This window comes from Telmatherina bonti (assembly GCF_933228915.1).
Source record: "Telmatherina bonti genome assembly, chromosome: 11".
NCBI classification, from domain to species: Eukaryota; Metazoa; Chordata; class Actinopteri; order Atheriniformes; family Telmatherinidae; genus Telmatherina; species Telmatherina bonti.
In genome coordinates this window covers 15459008-15484543 of record NC_136629.1, presented here as the reverse complement: position 1 = coordinate 15484543, position 25536 = coordinate 15459008, and positions in this window count along the sequence as shown.

Sequence of the window (25536 nt, the reverse complement as noted above, 5' to 3'; positions counted from 1 at the left end):
AGAGGAGAATTGGGATGTTTATACTTTCTGTCAGACTCAGAGAAAACTGGCAAGCTTCTATACTTAAATGTTACTTTGCAAACTTTAGCAAATAGTCTCTTAAAGATCCAGTGACAAAGTCATGTTGTGCTCAGCACATGCAGTCATCTCTAAGTGCCAAGTTTATGGGATCTATTGTTGAACTTTATGCTTCTTCCATCCATTGAATCCTTTCATTTTTAACAACTCTTAAAATTGTTAATTGATGCATCAGTTTTATGCATCAGTGAAAGTAGAGAGGATGCAGTCCTTAAAAACAAAAGGAGTATGGATATAGTTGTCTCATTTAATTTGATAAAGGCTTGTCCAGAAGTCATATATTTTTTGAGTTCCTTTTCCCATTTTTATTCTGGACATTAACTGAGTTACTTGTTGGTAAGATAGCTCTGTGAATGTTTTTCTGTCAAATGCCGCCATTGCTTTTCTTACTCTTGCAGAAGGATAACTGACACAATAAAAATGTAGAGCAGGTGCCTGTGCAACCATAAGTGATGATGAAAGGGTACCCTGTGCATTGCAAGAGATTCATTATGGAATGAGAATGTTTTATGTAAAATGTTAATACTGGGTAGTTTGTCCAGTCCTAAAGGGTGGAAACTACTGAAGAACTGTAAAGTTTTGATTTATATCCATTCCAATGTTTTTTTATTTTAGTTCTATAATGCCAAAGATACATTGTGTGCTAAATTCATAAAAATGAATTGAATTTGAAACACAATTCACACACACACACACACACACAAAAACACACTTAAACGCTCACCCCAACAGACACATCAGGAGGCAATGCTGGTTTCTGAAGACTGTATGCAGACACAGTGGATTACAGCTCTCCTTTTCAGTTCTCTTTTTGTACTTGTTTGTTTATGTGTATGACCAGCTCGTTGAAACATCGTTACACACGCCAAGACCTTGTGAACATTGGGTACTGCCACAAGACTTCGCTTTCAAGTGGTTTTGAGCAGAACCACAATATCTCAGACAAATGAACAAAACCATCAGGCTGTCTGTGGATTGTCAGGTCTGAGAAGTGGCACAGGATTGGAAGAAGAAGAGGGACCACAGGTCTTGCCTCTTGCTAAGGCAAAAGAACCTTCCAGACAGTCCACCTCTGCTGAGTCAGTACCTTACCAACACCAGATCCCTCTATCAAATGGACGACATAGAATTACAACTTGCAGGAAATCATCACGTTCTGGATTTTTCTGTGCTCATCATTACAGAGACCTTGGCTGTGTCTCAATTCATTAGTGCACTGGAATGCAGTGCGTAGTGCGCACTAAGCACTTTTCTCTGTAGTGCGCACTACGGTGGGTAAGTGCTGTCCCAAATGAAACACTGGACGTAGTGCACTAACCGGTAGTGACGAACTCGCATTTGACCACAATTATTCTGCCGCCAAAAGTAAAACAAAGCGCTAAATTACGAGAATGAATTTGCTTCTCTCATGAAACTACATTGCATTAAAGGTGACGAAGGATCCTCCTCCGATTGGCTAAACTGGTACGTATATTTATTTACTTGTAACGTGTATGACCCACCTGCATACGTGCCCAGAGTGCGTACCTATTGCCAGCCTCGCATTGTTGGCTTATTGTTTCAGGGACAGTTCGTCCCACTAAATTCTTTTTAGGAAGTTGTAAAAAGTAAATGAACAAATCCAGCAAACATAACTTTATGTATCATGTCATCATATATTATGGCACTAGAGTGATCTATCTCAGTTGTTAACAATACAAAGCAACATCAGACTGTCATGCGTCTCTGCATGTCTCCCTCATGCTTATTAGTATAATAAAATGCAAATCAAAACACTGATAAAACAGCTTTTAAATATGCAAAGATATTGTCAGTATAAAAATGTCCTTTACATTAAACACATCTGTTTTAACTGGTGTTTACTCTGATGCTGTGCACATTTGGCAACAGGAAACGGATTATAAATAATAATGTAGAGAATGTAATGCTGTAAAGAAGATGCTCAGACACAGAGATGCAGCAAAGTTGCTATAGAAACATTTTATTGAATCCTTTATTGAATCTCCCCCTGCTTGTTGCAGTCCATCTTCCTCATGATGCTCCTCAGGCAGCCTGTCTGAATCCACCTGCAAGCTCGCTTCAACTGCTGCCTGTCAGAAGCCAGGTGTGTGTGGAGAGGTCTTTCAGGATCCTAGAGAGCAGGTGGAGGTCCGTCTTCCTAAAGGCTCTGGAAGGAGGTGAAGAACATCCACCGTCCTCGACAACATCTGCATGAGCAGCGGTGATCAACAAGAGCCAGATGATGATGATGATGTCAGGAGGGCAGCTGGTGAACAACCAGCAGGAGAACCAGCAGCATCTCCAGGAACCATCTGTGAGACTGATGAGAAGCAGAGGATGGCAGTGATGTGTTACTCCCCAGATCATGACTGCATTTATATCTAAACAATAAATAATTTGGCGAATGGGAAACAAATTCTGTGTGTCTCTATATAATGAAGATCTACAATGAACTTCTCTTTACATTTTTCAAATATAATTAAATATTTGTAATGATTAATTTATTACCATACACAAAACACACGTAACATTTTGACATATTACATGACACCAACTACAACGTAAACTAAACTAACACACACACACACACACACACACACACACACACTCGATCGATTTTCAATCAGGGACAGACGAGGTGGAGCCATGCAGAAGAAAGTTACACACCTCACACTTTGTACTCTAATAATCATACCAAGTAAATTCACTACTATGTTTATTTTATATCTATATTTTCTCGTTCAGTCTCAGCAGTTCAGATCTGACGATACGATGCAGATTTATGGCATCAGTGGTAACCATAGTAACGGACCGCTCTCTAAAAACTGGCACTATATCGGTATTAATAGTTTACGTTCTAAACACCACAATGCTTTATCTGGACGTTCAACAAGGATGAATGAACATAAAGAACCTATAACATTCATCATTTATAACGCATATAACCTGTATACGTCCACTACAGCGGATAAAAACTGCTAACAGTGTGCTAACCTACGGTGCTAACCACCGAGTCGGTAACCGCCGCCTTAAACAAATGGTCAGATCCATAACTGTTGTCAGGGATAGATTAGCAGGTTGCAGTATACATTGCAATCATAACGGAATAATTTAATTCTTACATTTATACAAATGAATCCCTGCCTGGACCGGCGTTAAACTCCGCCATTATTTACCTGGTAAACTGATGGAAAGTCCATCCTCTTCCACTACGTCAGCAAAATGGCGGCGATTTAGTGCGCGAAGTGTCCATCGTTCCACACTGCATTTATGGGCGGGTTTAGGGCAGCATCCGGGTACTTTCAGTGCACTGAGTTTTTTTTTGCACAAAAGTCAGTGTAAACGCACTGAAACTTAGTGCGTGAAGTAGTGTTAGTGCGCTGATTGAGACACAGCCCTGGTGAAACTTGAGGATGCCCAGTGTTGGCATGCAGCTAAGCTGGTCGCTCTCTGCACTGTTGGGATTGTTGTAAGAACACCAATAAGCAGAACATAATTGTGTTCTGTCAGTTACGGTGTGATTCTCTGGATGTTGTAGAGTGCAAATCGGCAAGTAAAGGTGACATTGCCTGTATAGATCTGCCAGTTACCCAAGATGACAGGTGTGCTAGAATTGAAGAACTGCTCCAGGTGAGGCTTGAACTCTCAACCTCAGCATTGCCCTACAGTGTACTGTCATATAAGTACCACATGCTAACCGATTGTGCCACTGGAGCTGAAGGCTGGGAATCCGCAGCAGCCTGATGGACTTCACATCATAGCAGGAGACAGATCTAAAGAATGTACTCCCTGAGTTCCACCAGCATGTAAAATGTCCAACAATGGCAGAAAAGACTTTTTAGATCCTTTCTACTCTAACATTTAACACGTCCACAGAGCTTTACTTCCCCCTACCTCAGCCAGTCAGACCATCACCCCCTGTTGCTCATCCCTACTCGCAGAAAAACTGTACCAACTCTGTTTAAGAATGCACTGTGTGTTGATTTTTAATCAACACCCAAGAGGAAGATACAGTCTCACTTCCCCAGCTACACCAGGTGTGGCAGTGTCTACTATGCATCACAAATTTCATAGGATGAAAGTTACACCAGGAGAACTGACTAATTCGCTAGCCAAAGAGTTTCACTGCTTCTCTGCTTGTTTTGAATCACCACAATGTTCCTCACCAGTTCCATCCGGCCCTCAGCCCCATCAAGTCCCAACACCTCTCTACTCACTGTTGAAGTGCACAAGGAGAGGTGTGCTCCCAGCAGGGAAAGCTGCTGGCCCAGATGGGGTACCTGAAAAGATGCTCAAAGCATGCCCCCACCAGTTATTTGTAGTCTTCTGTGGGATTTTTAATCTTTCCTGGCCAAAGCAGTCATCCCCACCTGTCTGAAATCTGCCACAATCACCCCTTTACCAAAAACATCACCCACAACCAGTCTCACCGATAACCACCCTGTTGCCCTCACATCTGTAATTACGAAATGAATCGAGAGACTCACACTTGATTCCCACCAGTTTGCATACCAAGCAAACAGATCCACACAGAACGCCATCGCCATAGCTCTACATGCAGTTCTGAACCACCCAGAGCTGTCCCAGGATGCTCTTTGTGGACCACAACTTGGCATTTAATACAATCATTCCAGACATTCTGACAACCAAACTGGACATTGTGGGCTTCCCCCTTGCCACGTGTTACGGGGTTAAGGACTTTATTGTTAACAGACCCCAGACTGTGAGACTTGGTTCTCATTTTTACCCTCCATCCACAAGCTGAGCACCACTTCACCACAGGGTTGCATACTGAGTCGTATCCTGCACTGCGTCTACACCTATGACTGCAGTCCAGCCCATGATAACAACATCATTGTCAAATGTGCATATGACACCACAGTGATTTTGACAAATCTAAAGGGAGATGAGACAACCAATTGTGAGGAGATCCAGAAGCCAACAACCTTCTGCTTATAGTGCATACACATCTATTTGTGCAATATATCTTTACATTTCATTTACATTTCTAACACTTTAAAATTGTATCTTTTGTTGTCCTGTTAATATTTCATATGTCCAGCATTCCTTATAGTTTTTTGCATGACTTATTTCTTCACTTTGATTTCTTTTTAAATTATTCAACTGAAAAAAGAAATGCTCCCCAACCTCATTGTACACAGTATAATTACATATATAGTATTCTGATTCTGAAGTGTCTTGCCAAAGGACACATAAACTTGTAGTCTGGGGATGCCTAGAATCAATCCCCTGACCTTCCAGTTTGAAGATGACTGCTCTACTTTCTGAGTTACAGCCGTCCTCAATGGATGTATCATGGAAGCATTTACATTCACAAATATTTGTCTTAAGTAATTTGATGGTAATAAAATATAAATATAAATTGCAGGAAGAGGAGAAAAAAAGGAAACAGGAAAGAGGAAGAAAATGGCATAGAAATGAAAATAGAGTTTGGGTCAGATCATTCCTTAACATTTACTTTAACCTGCTTAGTGTACAAGCCGGTTAGGTGGGGTTCACATCATTTAGACAAGATAAATAGTGTTAAGTCAAGTTGCCAGTCACAGGAAAGTTCAACAATCCAACTTTTGAAAACCTTCAAATAATTGTCTAATTGTTCTGGCAATCGTTTTATTGTTCTACGTGGCAAATCCCACCCATCTGGCACCGCGGCAGAGCCAACACAAACCACGAAAATTATTGTCAAAAATTACTTGGCTCCAGTTTTTGGTCCCCTGGTAGAAAGAAAAGAAAGGGTGGGTAAAAAAGTGGAAAAGTCAACCAGTCTTCCGCAAGTCTCGAGCTCCCTCTCAGGCATCTCTCAGACCTTCTGCCTTCGTTTGTCATGTTCTTATCTGACACCCATTAAAACATAATGAAGAGCAGATGCCCTGGAGATGGATTGCTCACCATGACACCCACCCACACAAAACTACACACACATAGACATCTGCAGCCTCGATAGAAATAGGTTTGATTGCATAACACTTGTCCTACTCACCATGGAACACTGGCAGCTTCACCAGGCCGGGCTACGTCAAGAGATAATAGGGCGATAAGTGCATAATGTGAATAAATATACAAATGATTAACTAAATATGCACTCAAAATGGTATACAAGCGCACTGTTACAAATATACAAATAAAATCAGCAATCAGAATGAAATACTTGCACGCACTCAATCAGTCACACATTCAGATGTAGTGATGTAGTTTTGGGAAAACGGAATAGCAATTAGCACAAGGCCTTGGGAGAGCAACGCCTATAAACTGCTGAGGACACAGTCATCAGCCAATAATAGACCATCACAGAAACGAAGGAAGATGAGAAGAGGGAAAAAGAGGGGAAAATGTGCAGTGTCACCGGGAACAATTTACCATTTTACCTGCCAAGAAAAACAGCCATCACCAGCGGCACTGAGGCAGAAAGAGGAAGAGAAAGACAGAAACAGACAGGGAGGGATGGAAAGAGAGGAAAAGGGCAAATGAAGAGTAACAGGGTCAAATGGACAACGAAAGAAAAGAAAAACAAAAGAAGGCAATGGTGAAAGGTCAAAGCCAGCAGGGGGTGGCATGATTATACTTGTCCAGAAGTTGAAGGTAATGATACTGATTGAAGTTGAAGGACCGACACTGTGGAAACGGAGCCAAAGAGGCAGCCCGTTTACGTGGAAACGAACTTGTTATGAGTACAGTTTGTCCTCTGATGTCATTGTGCTGCTTCTCACGGCTGGGCCTTCGGCCATACCACCAGCCTGCACATAAAATGTACACACAGTGACACACTAACACAGAAACACAGTCAGAAAAGCTCCCCGGGCCGAAAACACATAAACCCACAAATAATAAAAACATATACGCTTTAACACATAAAAACACAAAATGTTAACAAAAGGCCTTCTGAACACACCATCCCACTCTCACTCACAAGTTGGAACACTACCATGAATCCACAGAGTGATGATGATGATGATGGTGATAATGACGGTGATGATGCAAGAGGCTCAGTTTTGTGGAAAGGTAGGATCAGCTGCAAAAAAAGTGTTGAGAACTCCCCCCTTCTTCCAAACAGAGACTTCATGGTCTGGACAGAGGGTAAGCAAGCTGGATGTCTCTCTCAGACCTGACTCAGCCAAGACTGACTGATCCTATCTCCTTCTGGGTTTGGCGACTGCTGATGGATCCTGTCACCGCTGGCAAAGTGGGTCTCCACATGCACATGCACACAGTCTCCAACCTGCAACTGCTTGAAGCCACAGGCAAACCATTGTTTGTTTGTTTTTTGTTTGTTTTTACATTATAAGACATTGGTGTTTTATTGCTTCCACAACACATTTTCTTTCAAAGTGGTTTAAGAGGAAGGCATCTCATCCATCATGTTTAACACATAAACCGTTTCTGCTGCATATTTAAAGCAAACTATATGAAGGTTGTACTTATGATTCTTCTAACTATATGAAAGGATGCAGGTCCTGAGCTGGTGCATGTGCCAGTTCTATGCTTAGTTTTCCTCATAATCCTCTTAGAAACATGTTTTTTTTCCATGAGCTGAGCGACTCCAGAGTCACATCATTACATCAACGTTAAATCTTGTTCCAGCACTAGCATTATGTCATTTGATCCCCCTCCAATGTACTCTTAACTGGCTGAAGAGCATGTTGCAGAATGAAAGCTTGTCCTCTCTAAGGATTGCAATGTTCGCCGGAATTTTCTGGCAACCTGATACCTTATTATTTACCAGATTATATGTACATACAGAAAGCTGCTGAAAATAACAGTGATTACAGCTTTCAGTTGTTTGTTTAGTTTTATGTTTTGTTTGGGATTTTTCTTTTTACTTTTTTTGCTGTTGTTGGTCACAGTGAATGTGGTAGTAACCGTTCTGTGCCATTTAAGCCCCAGTGTTCCTGGCCGGGAACGGAGGATTTGACTGAAACACAAACAAATGGTTCAAAATTACGAAATGGCTCTGAACCTGTACTAAAACCACCTCGGTCTTAAAGGTTTGTTGGGTAGAAGGGTGAGTGTGAGCACAGCATTTCACATGCAAAGGTACACATGACGATATATTGTTGGTGAGACTCAAGGTCCATATGGAAGACCTTTACGTGGGAACATTTGTTTCCTTACATCGCAGCACTCATACCTCCATGCACCTTTTTGTTGTCATAGTTGTTGAATCAGTTCATCCACTAGTGAGCAGTGGTGAATTCGGAGTTCATTTTGTTTGTTTCTGTGCCTGTTGATAGCAGTAATTTACCACTGTTTACTTCTGTATCTTCTTAGAGTACTTTTGGCAGTTTCTGCATCATCTTCTTCATGTTTTTTTTCTACTCCTCTGGTTTGTTCCTTGCATGCATGCAGGCTATACAGCTCTTACTGCCCAATGATTTCTGTTTTGGTTTTTTTTGTCAAGAGATGGATAGCGAAGCTTCGCCAGCTAACTATTTAAACTTTCACATTCCTAGAACTACAGGCAGAGGAGGAGGTGTTGCAGCTATTTTTAAGTCAGAATTTTTAATTAATCCTAAGCACAAAACTAACTATAAATCCTTTGAATTCCTGACATTAAATTTATCTCATCCAAAATGGAATTCAGAGAAACCGCTCCTTTTAGCATTAGTGTATCGCCCACCTGGACCTTACTCCGAGTTTCTGACCGAATTCTCTGATCTCTTGTCTGAGTTAGTGCTGACTACTGATAAGGTCATTGTACTAGGTGATTTTAATATTCATGTTGACGTTGAAAATGATAGTTTAAACATTTCCTTTAGCTCTATTCTAAACTCAATTGGGTTTTCACAAAATGTCAATGGAGCCACTCACTCTCATGGTCACACTCTTGATCTTGTTCTAACATATGGTATTGAGACTGATAAGCTCAAAGTATTTCCTCAAAACCCTGTCTTGTCCGATCACTTCTTGTTAACCTTTGAATTCACTTTATTTGATTACTCACTGACCAAAAATAAATTCTACTATAGTAGATGTTTATCAGACAATAATATTACAAAATTTAAACAATCAATTGAATCAATTTTTTCACATCTACCATGTGTTAGCATGACTGAGAGTCCCCCTTTAAGCCTTACTCCTGCTCAGATTGATCAACATGCTGATACTATAACAGCTTCAATGCGTACAACCTCGGATAATGTTGCTCCCCTAAAGAAGAAGAAATTAGGTAAGATTATGAAGGCTCCCTGGTTTAATTCCCAGCTTCGAGCTCTAAAACAGGCATCAAGGCGTTTGGAAAACAGATGGCGTTCATCAGGACTAGAGGAGTCTCACTTAACCTGGAAAGAAAGTTTAATCGTATACAAAAAAGCCTTACGTACGGCAAGAACATCTTATTATTCATCATTGATAGAGGAAAACAAAAACAACCCTCGGTTTCTTTTCAGCACTGTAGCTAGGCTTACTAGGAGCCGGAGCGCTGTGGAGCCATGTATTCCTTTCTCACTTAGCTGTGATGATTTCATGTATTTTTTCAGGAATAAAATTGACACTATTAGAGATCAAATTCACAATACTCTTCCTTCTCCCTATAATATTGAGCCTGTTGTGGTCTCTGAAGCATCCTTAGAACCAGGATCTGACTTGTGTCTAAATAGTTTCTGTCCTGTCCAACCCTCTGAATTAACTAAAATAATAGCTTCATCTAAACCATCCACCTGTATCTTAGACCCTCTCCCAACGAGCCTCTTTAAGGACATTTTCCCTTTAATTAATACATCACTACTAAATCTTATCAATATGTCTTTAGTGACAGGATATGTACCACAATCATTTAAAACTGCTGTAATCAAGCCTTTACTTAAAAAGCAATCTCTGGATCCAGAGGTGATAGCAAATTATAGACCTATATCTAACCTCCCGTTTATGTCCAAAATTCTGGAGAAAATAGTTTCCGCTCAGCTACATGCCCACCTGAGCAGAAATAATTTATGCGAGGAGTTTCAGTCAGGATTAGAGCTCATCATAGTACTGAGACAGCATTGGTGAAAGTTACTAATGACCTTCTTATGGCCTCAGACAAAGGACTTGTGTCCGTACTTATCTTGCTTGATCTTAGTGCTGCATTTGATACAGTCGATCATAACATTCTGTTACAAAGACTAGAAGAGGTGATTGGAATTACAGGTACAGCGTTAAGCTGGTTTAAATCATATTTATCTGATAGACTTCAGTTTGTTCATGTAAATGACAAGTCCTCCTCCCAAACTACAGTAAGTCATGGAGTTCCTCAAGGTTCTGTACTTGGACCAATACTCTTCACGCTATATATGCTCCCTTTAGGCAAAATTATTAGACAGCATGGAATAAACTTTCATTGTTATGCAGATGATACTCAACTATACTTATCCTTTAAACCAGATGAAACAAATCAGCCCAATAGGCTACAAAATTGTCTCATAGACATAAAGACTTGGATGTCTAGAAATTTTCTCCTCTTAAACTCAGATAAGACTGAAGTAATTCTCGTTGGATCTGAAAAACTCAGAGCTAAATTTTCCGGTTTTGTAATGAACCTGGATGGCATTACTTTAGCTTCCAGTGCTACAGTGAGAAACCTTGGAGTAATATTTGACCCTGACCTGTCCTTTGGTCCACATATTAAGCAGGTTACTAAAACAGCCTTCTTTCATTTACGTAATATAGCCAAAATTAGGGACATTCTGTCTCGGAGTGATGCAGAAAAACTGGTTCACGCTTTTGTTACTTCGAGACTAGATTACTGTAACTCTCTATTACTGGGCTGTCCTAAATATGCCCTGAAAACCCTTCAGCTGATCCAGAATTCTGCAGCCAGAGTCCTGACCAGAACCAGCATGAGAGATCATATTTCTCCAGTTTTAGCCTCTCTTCATTGGCTGCCTGTTGAATCTAGAATAGAATTTAAAATCCTTCTCCTTACATATAAAGCCCTCCACAACCAGGCACCACTATATATCAAAGACCTCATTGTTCCTTATATACCAAGCAGAGTACTTCGTTCGCAGACTGCAGGCTTACTTGTGGTTCCTAGAGTCTCAAAGAGCCGAGCAGGAGGCAGAGCCTTTGGTTATCAGGCCCCTCTCTTATGGAATAAGCTCCCAGTTAGTGTTAGGGAAGCAGACACCCTCCCCACCTTTAAGACTAGGCTGAAGACTTATCTTTTTGATAAGTCCTATAGCTAGGGATGGTTAGCATCCCTTAGTTATGCTGCTATAGGTTTAGACTGCTGAGGGACATTTCCTGATACACTGAGCTTCTTTCTTTTTCTCTTTATCTCTTTCTTTTACCCCCCCATAACAGTGTAGCATCATTAACATGTATGTCTCCTGTCTCAGCAGGTCTCCCTGGCCGGGAGTAGCAGTTCCTGTTGTCTGTTGTCTTTCTGTCCTCTTCCCCCCACACAGCAGAGGCAGATGGCTGCCTGTCCTGAGCCGGGTTCTGCCGGAGGTTTCCTTCCTGTTAAAAGGGAGTTTTTTCCTTCCCACTGTTGCCAGCGTGCTTGCTCAGGATGGGAGATTGAGTTGGACTCAACTCAATCTGTTGGTTTCCTTATGTAGGCTGTTATGAATTGGCCTTCATTATGTTTTCCCCTCTGTCTGTAAAGCGTCTTGAGATGGCATTGCCGTGATTTGACGCTATATAAATAAAGTTGAATTGAATTGAAAACTGACCAATGAAGCCAGGAGACGGACCAAACTGTCCACATATCTGTATATCTGTCTTCTGCATTGAGCATAAACGGGCCTCCACACTGATGAGCTAAAACATTATCAGTTCTGTCTAATGTACAATAAGCCGGAAGTCAAAAGCAGAATCTTATATGATCTCTGCAGGTACAATGTGATATCTGACACAAAACACCAGTAAAGGTCTGAAGCTGTATGTTAGAGCCACAATCATTTGTATGTTTAGTACAACTCATAAAAGCTCAACTTCATAGTTAGTTTTTCCAGATTGTGCTGAAGCTTTTTGGTTCAACCGCTGCACAGGAGCATTCAACTTTCACCATGTCTAGGACATGTCCAAGGCATTAATGCATGACTAAAGGATGAGGCTCTTTACAAAATAATCCCAGACCTGGATGTGCAGTAACGTTGCATGATGATCATTTGTTACATCTTGGACAGATTTTTGTCTCTAGAGTTTCTCTTTAGCATCACTTAGTATCACATATAACCTGTACCACATGGTGATGATGTATTCAGTTTAGAAGTTGACAGTCAGTGCTGAAATAGTTATAAATGTGTGTGTAATAACAGACAAAGCTCATGGCTTTTTAAAAGTTTTATATCATGCCCAGTTAGTTCTGGTTATCAGCTATAAGTCTCTGCCAATCAGCCAAACCATCATATTTCCTGATAACATCAGCTCTGGGTTGTATTTACATAATATTTTGCATTTGTGGCATTTTTGTTGCTGAAAGCTTCACTCAGTTTAAAGAATGAAGCTTTTATTCAGCCAACAACTTAAGTTTACAAGAAGATTTTTACCCAAATTTGTCATCAGATGAAAAAAACTGATTGATAAAACCCCAAATAATTCAATAAACTGGATTAATCACGCTTGAGTTTGACATGTTTTTCATATTAAATCTTTTCCATACACATTCCTCACATCACTCATCGCTTTTGCTTATTTCTTTGCATCAAAAAACGATAAAATTCTGTTTTGTTTTTGGGTTTGTTTTTTCTTTTCTTTTTTTTTTTCTTTTTTTTTTTTTTTTTTAGGGTTCCTTTTTTTTCCTCTCCCTTTATCTCTTTCACTTTTCCTGTGAGGTGTTTTCTCTTCTTTCTCTTTCTGTCTTTCTTCTGTCCTCTCCGGTCCAGCAGTACAAACTATACAATTCAAACAATAACGCAAGATAAATATAGAAATAAAATAAAATTTCAAGGGGATCATTATATCTATAAAGCTTCCCTTGGCAAAGAAAATTTGCACAGCATCCAGACCATCATTCTGCTTGCCTAAATGCTGGACAAGACACAAAAAAAAAACATAAAATTCTGGCTACTAATACTTGCTACTAATGCTAGCTATAGATAGTCTGCTCCCAATGCATCTTTAAGGTGCCCCCACCCCGCCCCCAAAAGAACAATTAAACAAAGGAAGCTAAAGAAGAGGAGCAAAGAGGGAATCCCTGTCTCTATAAGAGCAGGTAAGACTGCTGTAGGTAAGGCCAGACAGGACTTGACTTGCTTCAAGCATTCACAATTCATACTTGACTGGATTTGTTCTTGTTTAATTAGACTGTATGATGTGCAGACAATTAGAGCAGGTTTACTTTGGCTAACATGGCACTACTGACAGTCATTTCTTGCAATATGAGGTGAAAGAGATCTTATGATAATCAGATGTCTTGATTGTGTTTTCCAAAGTTGTTTTTTGTGGCATCAGTTGGTGTTGATGTTCAAGAACCAGGAAATTGTCCTTCTTTTGCATTGAAATTCAAAACAACACTGAACTGAAAGAGAAATAAATAAATAGCTGAATGGTGAAAAGCTTTTAATAAGAGAATGTTTTCACTTACAACCTCAGGTTAGATGATCGGTTCCCAGAGTCAGAACCAGACATGGAGGAGCTGCATTCAGCTTCTATCCTCCACGTCATGAACAAACTCACACAAAGCCTCAGATGACTTTATTCAACTCCAGGTTAAAGACACACCTGTTCGCTGCTGCATTTCAGTAGTTTTAATTTAAAGACCAAATCTGCTCTGTTTCTTTTCAGCTTGAACTGTTAAACTTGATCATTTTTTGAACAATGTTTTATCTGATGTTCTTTTTTTCCTTTCTTTTTTGTTTTAAATTTTAATGAATCCTTCATGTTTTCTGTTTCAATGCCTCTGTGAAGCACTTTGAACCAGCTTGTTCTTAAATTTTACCATACAAATAAACTCGCTTTGCCTTATAGCAGAAGCACGGGAGCAGGACCTGAATAAGGTGCTGGTCATATAATTAGAATATCATGAAAAAGTGGATTTATTCCAGTAATTTCATTCAAAAAGTGAAATTTGTATAACATAGCGTCGATTCCTTCCAGGCTGACATATTTTAAATGTTTACTTCATTTAGTTTTGGTGTTTATAACTTATGAAAATCTCAAATTCAGTATATCATAAAATTAGAGTACTGTGGAAATGTTCAGACACCTGGTGCCACACTAATCAGCCATTTACCTCAAGATACCTGCAAAAATGGTCTCTAAGTCTGAGTGTGTTGGCTACACTGTTGTGCCCCGTCACGTTTGTATAGTTTGCTGTTGTCTGGTCGGTTTCCTGTTTTGGTTCATGTGTATTTTGTTTTGAAGTTCTCACACTTCTCTCATTTCAGGCGTCTTGTCCTTCCTGCCTTTGTTTTTTGATTGATTTCACCTGGGATCCCTTTCCTCTTGTCTGTATATATATTCTGTGTGTTTTCTTTATCCCATGCCAAATCATTAAATCCTGATTCATGAGATTTTCATGCTCACCTGCATGTATGCAAGACATGAGTGTCAGCCGTCACACTCCTCGCGTCAAGCCACTCTTGAACAAGAAACGGCGTCAGAAGCATCTGGACAAAAATGGCAGGACTGCTGCTGAGGGGTCCACAGTTATGTTCTCTGATGAAAGTAAATGTTGCATGTCCTTTAGAAATCCAGGTCCCAGAGCCTGGAGGAAGAGAGGAGATACAGAATCTCTGCTGCTTCAGGTCAAGTGTAACATTTCCAAAGTCAGTGATGGTTAGGGGTGCAACGTCATCTGCTGGTGTTGGTCCACTGCATTTTCTTAGGTCAAAGGTCAGAACAGCCATCCAGAAAGTTTTCTTTCCCGTCATGCTTCCTGCTGCTGACCAACTTTATGGAGATGCAGATTTCACTTTCCAACAGGACCTGACACTTGCCACTTCAGTGCCAAAGCTGCAGTACCTGGTTTAAGGACCATGGTGTGCCTGCTCTTAATTGGCCAGCAAATTCACTTGACCCTAATCTCATAAAAAAAAATCCCCCGTAAAAAGGAAGATGCAAGACACCAGGCCCAACAATGCAGAAGACCCGATGATCACTATCAGAGCAACCTGGACTCTCATAACACCTGAGCAGTGCCACGGACTGCATGCCACATTGCTGCTAATTCAACCATTAGGAGCCCTGACTAAGTATAGAGTGCTGTACATGCTCATAATTTTCAGTTGAACAATATTTCTAGAAATCTGTTTCTTCCTTTTTTTTTTTAAATCAGTCTTCAGTAATATTTTCGTTTTGTGATACTGATTTTGGGATTTTCATTAGTTCTCAGTTCTAAACACGAAAATTAAAATAAACATTTGAAATACAGTATATCAGTCTGAGGAATGCATGTCTACATTGTACAAGTTTCACTTTTTGATTATCTAATTGTATGACTAGCACCTGAATAAAGATGGTGAAGACGGTGAGGGTTCATTTAAGAATTAAGAAAAACAGTATTAATAGAACATTGCTTTTAATTGCCAATCAAAAGTAGGAATCCATGCAGCAATTTTTGATTAAATTAAATTAAATTAAATTAACCAGCTTTATCTGTGTAAACTCAACAAAACTCTGTAGCACCAAACTGTTTTGGGAGATTTCTTTGGGAAAATGAGATAATACGCTTCCTCTCATAAATTCAAAGCCTTCCGGGCTGAAGGTTCTTTGAGCAGCAGTGATTGACTGCCGCTTGAAGGGTCATTATTTTCTGGGTGAGTGGCTCCATCTTTGGGGAGACGAGTCACTCCTGCCTCCAGGACCAGGGTTATAAATCTGCATGTGTTTGTGAGTGCATACAATACAAGCGTATGTCTGGGTGCAAGCCTTTTGCCTTGGGGTTCACTTGACACTGCCGTGGAGCTCCCTCCTGCTTCTACATCAATCATCAATTTCACTTTATATCCAGTGGGACTCACCACACAAAGAGAATTGGGGATCAACTGAGTAACTTGTGATCTTAACAACGTCAGCGATTGTTGAAGTTAGACCTTTAAATTTTGCAGCCACTTGGTAGCATGTTGCTTACAGTTTTGTCTAAAACATACAGTAAGGCCATGTAACAACTGTTTCAAATCAGATACTTACAATTGTTACGTATTTAGATGAAAGTTATATTTCTGCTCTAAGTTTACTGCATAGTGAGTTCAGTGTCGTAAGCACTATTTTATTTTGTGCTGATTTGCAATTGTTGAAGCTGCATGGTGTGTGCTGTGTCAGCAGAGTGATTTTGAACATCTGACTCATTCAGTTCAAAACAGTGTGAACTTTATTGTGAGTCTGAGCTTCTTAAAAAGATTATGTAAGAGTATAAACATAACAATAATCAATAAATTTGTCATTGTGGATTGCTTGGCAGTGAAAGAAGGGTGAATCGGTGGTACAGCTGAGCACGCATTGGGGAACATTAAAGGGGTGCTATTATGGTATTTTAAGTTTTCTGAGCTTTCTACAGTGTTACAGGGTTGAATCCTCATCAGACATGTGAACGACACTGTTTTTTATCACCTAAACGCATGTTTGAGTTTGAGTTTGAGTTCCAGCACGCTCTCCATTTGGTTTCCATGGCGACGAAAAACGCGTTGCTTTAGAGAGTTTTTTCTACTTGGAAATCCTTGTGACGTCCCGGGGGATAAGGTTCGGTGATTGGTTACCTTCTACTGGTTAACAAGGGCATGTACAAATACATTAGGCGGGTGGAAAACGTCGGATTAAGTTATTTCCAACGATGACTGGTGAGTTTACCAAAGAGAGACATCCTGCTGCATTCGTTGCTGTGGGTTGCTGTTTTCCACTTCGTTTTCAGGGTCTGACTCAGGTTCCAACATGTAGGGCTGTATGCTATGTGTTGACATTGTATTTTGTTTTTTTTATTGAGTTTATATCAGCCTAATCCTTCTGTTTATGAGATGTTACAATGACGGCGAAAGCAGTTGCGGTGCGCGCTCCCAATGTAGTGCAGTGGCGGGAGGCGGGGCTTAATGCGGAAGAGTCTCAATTCACTTGTTTTGCCCACAGGCTGATCTGACAGCCTACGGAGCGGGTCGGTCTGAAGTAAATAAAGCAATTTGGGGCAATAACTCGATCAATCCCAGCCCTTCTGGTCTCAGAAATAAAAATAAATTAGCCTGAAATGCACAGAATAGTTCCACTTTAAGGAGGAAAAACTTTCTCTTACAGTCCGATGACTGTCACCAACAGTCTTTCTCCCTCCTTAGTAATGTTTGTAAGAAAATTATCTAATTCTGGTTTTGTAAAAAAAAAAAAAAAAAAAAAAAAAAAAAAAAATCCAACTTTGGATGTGGTTTCTTTTTATAGTAATTTTGACTCAATTGCTATGTAAATACGTTTTATATGTTGCAGTACAAGTGTAGCTAGCTTTCCTTTAGCAATGTGTGACTGTTGAAATCTTCAAAAGTACTAAATCCAAAGCTATGCAACTAAACTTTAAACTTTAGTCATGCTTTAGTACTAAAACTTTTCCAGACATTTCCAAGCTAAACTTTTGGATATGGCTCACTAGCTTCATCTTTCTTTTAGCTTGTGGAGCATTACTGTTTGCTAGCTAGCCAGGTCGAAAAACTGGGTAACAACTTAAATGTCATAATAAAAACTCACTGATGCAACAGCCACATTTCAAAACTGCTTAAACAACATTGTGTACTTTTACCTCTGTTTTACCCAAGCTCATATTACATGTGCATAACTGTCACATCACGTGAACATAACTGACTTTACTGGTTCCCACTGATTGTTTAAGACATGAGCAGACCTGCGGTTTGGGCAACGAGGATGATTCACTTGCCCATAATAACACCCTTTACTGTGATTTGCCTTAATCAATCAAACCTCAAAAACAACAGACAGGCTTCTCTGACCTTATAAAACTGATTTGAACTGAGTGGTATTTATTATTTAACATGTCTGCACAAAAACTGGAGACTTTAAGGTCAATGACAGACAAATGTGTCATCAGCTTTTTTTTTGTTTTGTTTTGTTTTTTAACACACTGTTACATTCTGATTTATGATTTTATCAATTTTAGAGAAATCAGTTGCATCAAACTTGGCCTCTATATAGTTTTCGAACTAGTGTGGACACTTTTCTCTTTCTTTAAGAATTATAAGATGTTTTTGATGTATTTAAACATTTCAGATCTTTGGGCAAAGCAGCTCCTTTTTCCACCATATATTTCCACCTCTAACTGACCTCTATCTAGGTGTGGGGTGACTCATTTTACTATGTTTCTTTTGAGGCTGGTACAACCCAATAACCCTCAAAGCAAATTATTGACATACTGTTTGGGGGAACATATAACAAGCCTGCATGGGCCCAACAAGGGACTGTGGAAGGCTAACTTTCTTTGAACAGTCAGGAAAACATCCAGCATGAAACTTGGGCTTTACTGTTGCTCGTTTCATGTGTTAACATGTTCATATGATTTTTACCTTTGACAATATAAGAATCATATGAGCTACTTTTTAACATTTTATGCAATGTAAGACCTCACCCCTTACATTTGAGTTAGTTTAGCTGAAATGTTCTTTTTAATTAGGTATTTTCGATTTAGTTTTTTGTTCATTTTTTGGGGTTAAATAAAATTGTGTTTAAACTTGAACAGTCTTTGTCCAAGTGCGTAACTAACCTGTGGGCCTAATCAGTGAATACTAGGTCAGGAGTTTCCCAGGGGTAAAATTCCCCTGGGTGGGATTGTAAGAACTATATATTCTTGGATTGTGTCGCCCATCCCGCCACATATACTTTAGCTGACCTAGGTTTATGTTTGACCAATAACCATTTACTGCATCAGACGCATGCAGTCCATGACTGCATGATCCAATTTAAGGTTGCAGAGGGGCTGGAACCAATTCCAGCAGCCTACAGGTGAGAGGCAGGGTCCATCAAAGAGCCAAGACAGAGACAAACTTGATTGAGTTAGACAGTGCTAACTCATTTGGACATGGCTGTTCCAGGAATAAGGATAATAAGGGCCAAAACAAACAAATCAATGCAAATTTTACTTGTTGTCACAATATCATGAAAGCCCTTGAGGTAGCTGGATTTTTTTTTATTACATAACAGGAAAACTAGATTAAATCTTTGAATGACATCAAGCCTTTTTTGCTGATTAGTAATGTTCTCCAACAACGTAATCCAGGGAACATTAGTTCAGTCGGAGTTCTTGTATTCCAGTTTTCCTTCTGCTTCTCATAGATTTCTGCAAATAGCAGGAAAAGACTAAATCATTGTGATGTTAGCAGAAAGCAAGGCCCTGCTCTGAATGGTTCAATGAAAACCGGTAACAGCAACATCTCTCCATGAGCACGAGAGACCTGGGATGGAGGAAAAGCATTGTGACAAGCTCATGTTATTGTTACGATACAGCAAGGCAAAAGTGAAACATTTTTCTCTTTGCAATGGAAAACTGCTTGGCTGAGTGAACTCCCGCTGTTTTCATTTCCTCCTTCGCCAGCCTCACCCTGCAAGAAATCTTTCATGCAATTGTGGCTGTGGTACACTGGAAACACAATGAACCAAAGCCACACTTCCCGTAGCACTGGGTCTGCATTGTGGGACCACTTGGGAGGAGATGATGGGTCAGGGGAAACAAACTGAGGGCTAAGGGTGTAGAGCTGGGAAACAAAGAGCAGTGACTTCCAAGATACAGTGTATACCTTTGCAGCTTATGTCTTATCCTAACAAGTCTTCCATTAATAAGACCATATAGGTGGATTGTTCCTTCAGAGCATTTCTATTTCAAACCCAACATTATTCACCAGTTCTTTTGAAAAGCTATGTAATCTACATAAGACAGCAAGTGCTATTTTATTTATGTTGCACCTATATGTAAAAAAATGGTTTTACAAGGAGGTACAAGAAACAAGAAAATATAATACACAACAACAAAGACCTCGCCAAAACAAACATTTTTCTTGCTCTTGTGGCTTCAAGAACAAGAACAAAGTTCTTGTGGAGAAAAAAAAACAAGCTTTAGAAAGAACTGCATCAAGGCTCTGAGATACTTCTAATTTTGGTATCGCTCCAATGCCAACTAAATCCAGCATAAATCACTGATACCATTAGGATACTGATACTTTTTGCTTAAATTCCATGGTAATTTAATGATTTGCTTTTAATTATTAATAGTAATTATGATCTTAACTACCTAGAGCACAAGTTTTTGTCAAATAAAACATGAAACTGAATGGCAGAACTGAGAAATTTAAACTTAACTTTTTTGTTTTAAAACAATTTCAAACAATACCTACGTCATAAACTAATAAAATAAATTTTATTCCCACTTTTCACACATAATTGTTTGAGAAAACTAAACAGAGCAAATTAGTTAGATAAAAGTAAAACCTAGCATTGGTTTATTTTCCTTCACGTTCTTTGTTTATTTGCCCCAATAGCCCTATCCAAGAAAACTATCAATCTCAACACAGTCGTATCAAATGATATCAACACCAACCTTGGTAATGTTACTGTCAATATTTGGATCAATCCACCCAGCCCTAGAATTATGGGCATAGAAAAGAACTTCATTTTTCTCATTTTTAAGCTGAAGTCATCCAGTTTAAAAGAGTCCATACATCTGAGCAAGATCTGAAACTTAAAAACATCTTCAGTTTTAAAGGAAATGTTTAACTAAATATAATTGGGCTATCAGTGATAAGAAACATCATTAAAGATATAAAACAAAAAATAAGCCCCAAAATAAACCTGTGTGGGACTCCATAAATACAGGCTGAGGAAGAGGAGACAGAAAATGATCTTTCGACGAGATGTGGAGGAAAACCATCCCAAAGCAGATCCTGATTCACAAACCCAGTGTTCCAGCCTGTTGAGCATGGCGTGGTGGTCAACAGTATGAAAAGCTGAAGTCAAGTTCCTGCATCACCGCCTATCAGGATGTCATTAGACTTTAAAATGACTTTAAAAGAGACTTTAAAAATGTCTGCTTCAGTGCAATAAGTCTTAAAAAACCCAGACTAGAACTTGAATATACATAAGTAGCTTTTCCACAACCTTTTATTACATTTTTTTAGCAATAAATGGTATTTGTTAAATGAGTCTGTACTTGCTAAAACAAACAAAAAGATCAAGCTTGTTTGTTTCTTTAACCCTTAATAGGGCACTCAATTAAATATTTTGAATTTAAACATTTTAACCTAAAATTGTCTATCTGGTATGTACCAAGACCTCCATTCTGTTGTGATATTTAAAGTAAAATTGTTTTATGCTGAAAATGAAAGAAAACAAAGTGATCAAAAATAGTCACTTGCCTGATAAACAGTTAAAAATGGTGGATGACAACATTCACAAATAAACAGGGACTTGACTGGACACCAGGGAGAAATTAATTACACTAAACCCATAGGGAGCAGTAGACTGGAAGACATTTTTGAATAAGGGTGTGCACATCAAGAGAAGAGGATGATGCATTCAAAGAAACAACTAAACTTACCTGCTTGTATAAAGAAACTGGTATAAATGTTCTAAAGTTACAGACCAGGCTGGACTGAGAACAGACACTGGAGACGCTGAGGGAGCAGCAGAACTTCTCACATTACTAACTTTGTAAGTAAAAAAGACAATGGATTTTTCACAATCTGAATGAGCACAGATTAGAAAGGCAGGAGAGGTGAACGTGACAGTATCACTATTGCTACTGGAGAGCACCTCAGAATTACCTCTGCTCTTTGAAATTCTTTGAGAAATCTCTGACAGCATTTTTTAAAACAGGTTAAAAGATCTTTTAAATGAAGCAAATGAACATGCAAGCCATTTTTTCTTTCCTTTAAGAAGAGATACAAATGTCCTCTGAGCAAATGCATTCAGTCTTCAACCCTGAAAGTAGGTCCAGGGAATGACCTTTGGCCTATCTGGGCCCACACACACGTAGAGTAAAATTTAAAGAGTTCATAGTAAAACCTCATGCAAAGTTATCTGAGTCCTCATCAATATATATATTGAAGTCACCAAATAACCACACTGTAAAGCTTTATGGTGGAAATTAAAATGTTGCTGAACTGCTTTGAAAGCTGGATGTTTGGTGTAGGTGAATGATACACCAAAGCACAGTCAAAAGAATGCTTATTCTCAGTTTTAATCAGCTGTGGCTGAAATTGTAAGAAATTACCGACATTTGCTGAGTGACATGAGAGACAGTGTGTGTAGAACACAGCAACACCTCCGCCATGGCCAAATCCCCATGGCAGGATGACAATAAGCGGCACTGTTTCAGTGAGGAAGAATAATTCAGAATTTCTGGAGTATAAATCATTAAACAAAAAGTTTTTATTGATCTGCGATAGCATATTAAAGGGCTGACGACTTTATTTTTAAGCCTGAATATCCATACTTATGAGGTTTTTTGGACATGAACCAAGTTGTTCAGCAGGATGTGGTAGATGTCAGTCTAGCAGATATTACAACAAGAAAGATACAGCTTTCAGCAGGTGAGTGATTTTCAAATTACTTTAAAATTGTAGCGTCTGGCAGGGACGTTCTGAGGAACTGATGGAGGCTTATTGCTCAAACAACGGCTTCATTAACTACTGCTAGTTAATGTAGGCCGTAACCACACTGAACAACCAGCAACAACCCCAAAAACTCACTCAGAACTTCATACCCTTTTCTCAGTCCACACACATACAAGGCTCTTTTAGAACCTCACTCCTCTCTTGCTCTACCCCCCCACCCCCACCCCCCTTAGTTTGTAACCACATATAATAGCCCGTTAACTAACAGACCATCTGAATAGTCAGACTTAGCAGTAACTTTAACGTAGGATTTCTACAATATTTTTAACAGTCAGGTTATCAACAGGAGTCGTACAAGGAGGATGGCATGTCAGAACAATATGCTGCAGATGAAAATAATCAATCACATAGGTCAGTACCACATGCTGTCCGTTAGGAACTAACATTCAGCAGCTAAATTCTGCTGCAAAAGCCTCAGGATTATACAGGCCTTATATTACTCACCTTGTGACACAACATCTTACACACTGCTGTTCTGGAGATGTGTTACTTCTTTAAGATATGTATCTCTAGTACAACATTTCTCTGTTTGTTCCTAAATAAATGTGTAAAAATTGCCCTCTGCTTCTGGTTAAGAGTTCTCCTCTTGCCAAACCAGAACAAGTTGCTTAAAATGCTTTAGTTTTTCAAGACTTGACTCCTCCACTAAACTGTACAGATTTGTGTATTGCATTATCTCTAAATGAGGAAAATAAAAGAAGTCAGATGCTTTTGGATGGTTAAAGGCTGAAATTTTATATTGTATCCTAACAGGGAGCAGCTTACAGCCCTTGTAGTTGGTGCCAGATGAGAAGCTAAACTGCTCTTAGGCCTGCATTTTTCTAAGCAGTGAAATTCTGTTTATTTGATTTATTATCTGTTAAATATTACCAGGGGAAAAGACATCTGAAATGTGACCGTTCATAGTTACACAAACAGCAACAAAGATAGTGGCTGTTTTACATCTTCCCAATATGACCAGCGTGGAATCAGCAGCTCAGTTTTCACCAAGAACGCTGGAGTCAAGAGGTTTAGCGGCCATTGTCTTGGTTTATTTACAAAAACACCCTCAAGCTCACCAGCAACACCCATTTACTGCACATATCATGAGCTCACCCTGGGGGGCTCTATAGGTAGCAATTACAGCCACCGCCCATTTGAACCTAACATACAAAAACACAAACAAGCCCCAAACCTTCTTTCTCCTGACCATGACCCCAATACTCACCTCCTGCATCTCCAATTATCAGCCAAGCCTGTATCAGATTACAGATAAGACTCAGGTTAACTGCTGCACTGGGTCTTTCAGGCCGTGTTTGTGCGCAGTATGTGTGTTTATTGTCACGATGAGGACCAAAGCTTGACTGGACACTAACTTATAGAGATTTCCCAGATACTCATCAAAAACAAGCTGGGAGTCAATTCCATAATAGAGTCTGAAGAGCCTGGGTTCAAGCCCCCAGAATGCCAACAGAGAACCACTGTGGGTCCTTCAGCAAGACCCTTAAACCCTCCCAACTGCTCTCCGGACACAAGCATAGCAGTTCACCGCTCACAAGTATATCTAGAGATGAGCTAAATGCAAAGCTGAAATTTTCATTCATTCATTCATTCATTCGTTCATTTTCTGCACCACTTAATCCAATTCAGGCTCGTAGGGGAGTGGAGACAGGGGACATGTCCAGGAGATTCCTTAGTAGTAATATCCCTCTCTAAGGTCAAGTAGTTTTAAGATGCTGGTCCTCCAAACATCTTTGAGGTCAGTTTCCAGGAGCATCTTCTGCACATAATTGTTTTTTCAGCACTGATTTGTATTTTGATATTAAAAAGCTTTAAATATAAACGCATATAATGTTAGTTTGTTCTTAAATCTGTCAACTTGTTTAAGAATATATGCTGCAGACATGAGTTTTTACCTGGCCATTTTTTCAATTTAGTCTAAAAATACTGAACAATTGTTTAAAGGTTTCTTTTAAGATGTCTAAGTTTCACCTAAGTTAAAACATTTTATATGTTGATGTTTATTATAAGTATGACATTAAGTCAGGGTTTAGGAGAAAAGCAAAAATAATCTACTATAAAACACAAACAGGGTTATGAGTATGTTTGTGCCTTAATGCTTGTTCAGTTTGTTATGTGCGCATGTAAAGTTATGTCACATGAATTCAGACTGTTTGATGTGTGTATATGTGTGTGTGTATGAGGGTTAGGATTAGGCAGTTATTTGTGATGGTTAGGGTAAGAGGCAGGTTGTGTCAAATAAGAGTCCCAACGGCCAATACAAACCAGAAGTGTCTTCGTGTGTGTGTGTGTGTGTGTGTGTGTGTGTGTGTGTGTGTGTGTGTGTGTGTGTGTGTGTGTGTGTGTGTGTGTGTGTGTGTGTGTGTGTGTGTGTGTCCCTTGGTGAGAATTAAAAGAGCTGCCATCATTGGCATATGACAAGAGTTACCCCAACCCAGCTGTTCTGCTTCACGGGCTATGACACACTCGCACACACACTCATAACCCTGTTTGTGTTTTAAAGTAGATTATAGGCTGCTTTGTTTTGCTCTTCTCCTAAATTTAATTTGCAGCCGAGCACGAAGTCAGCCCTGTGTGTTTAACTCCATCCTCTGTTAGATCATAGTTTGTTGTTCTAACTCTGCAACCAAGCTGGCCAATAACAGTTATCCTAGTGATCCAAAAAACACCTAAAACTACCATTACATCGTCATCTTCAGAAATGGCCACTAATAACGAAGCAGTGTCTCGCTCTATGACCATGAATCGTCTCTTAGAGCAGCTTTTGATGATGATTGAGGAAGACACCCCTCCTCTGTCCAAATCAGACCTTACTCTGAGTTTTAAACATTGCTGTGGTTATGTAGAGCTGTCTTGTGCACAGGCGAGCTGGATTTATGTTCAAAAGCTGGTCTCTCTCAATCATGGGAGCAGAAACGTCTCCACTAAG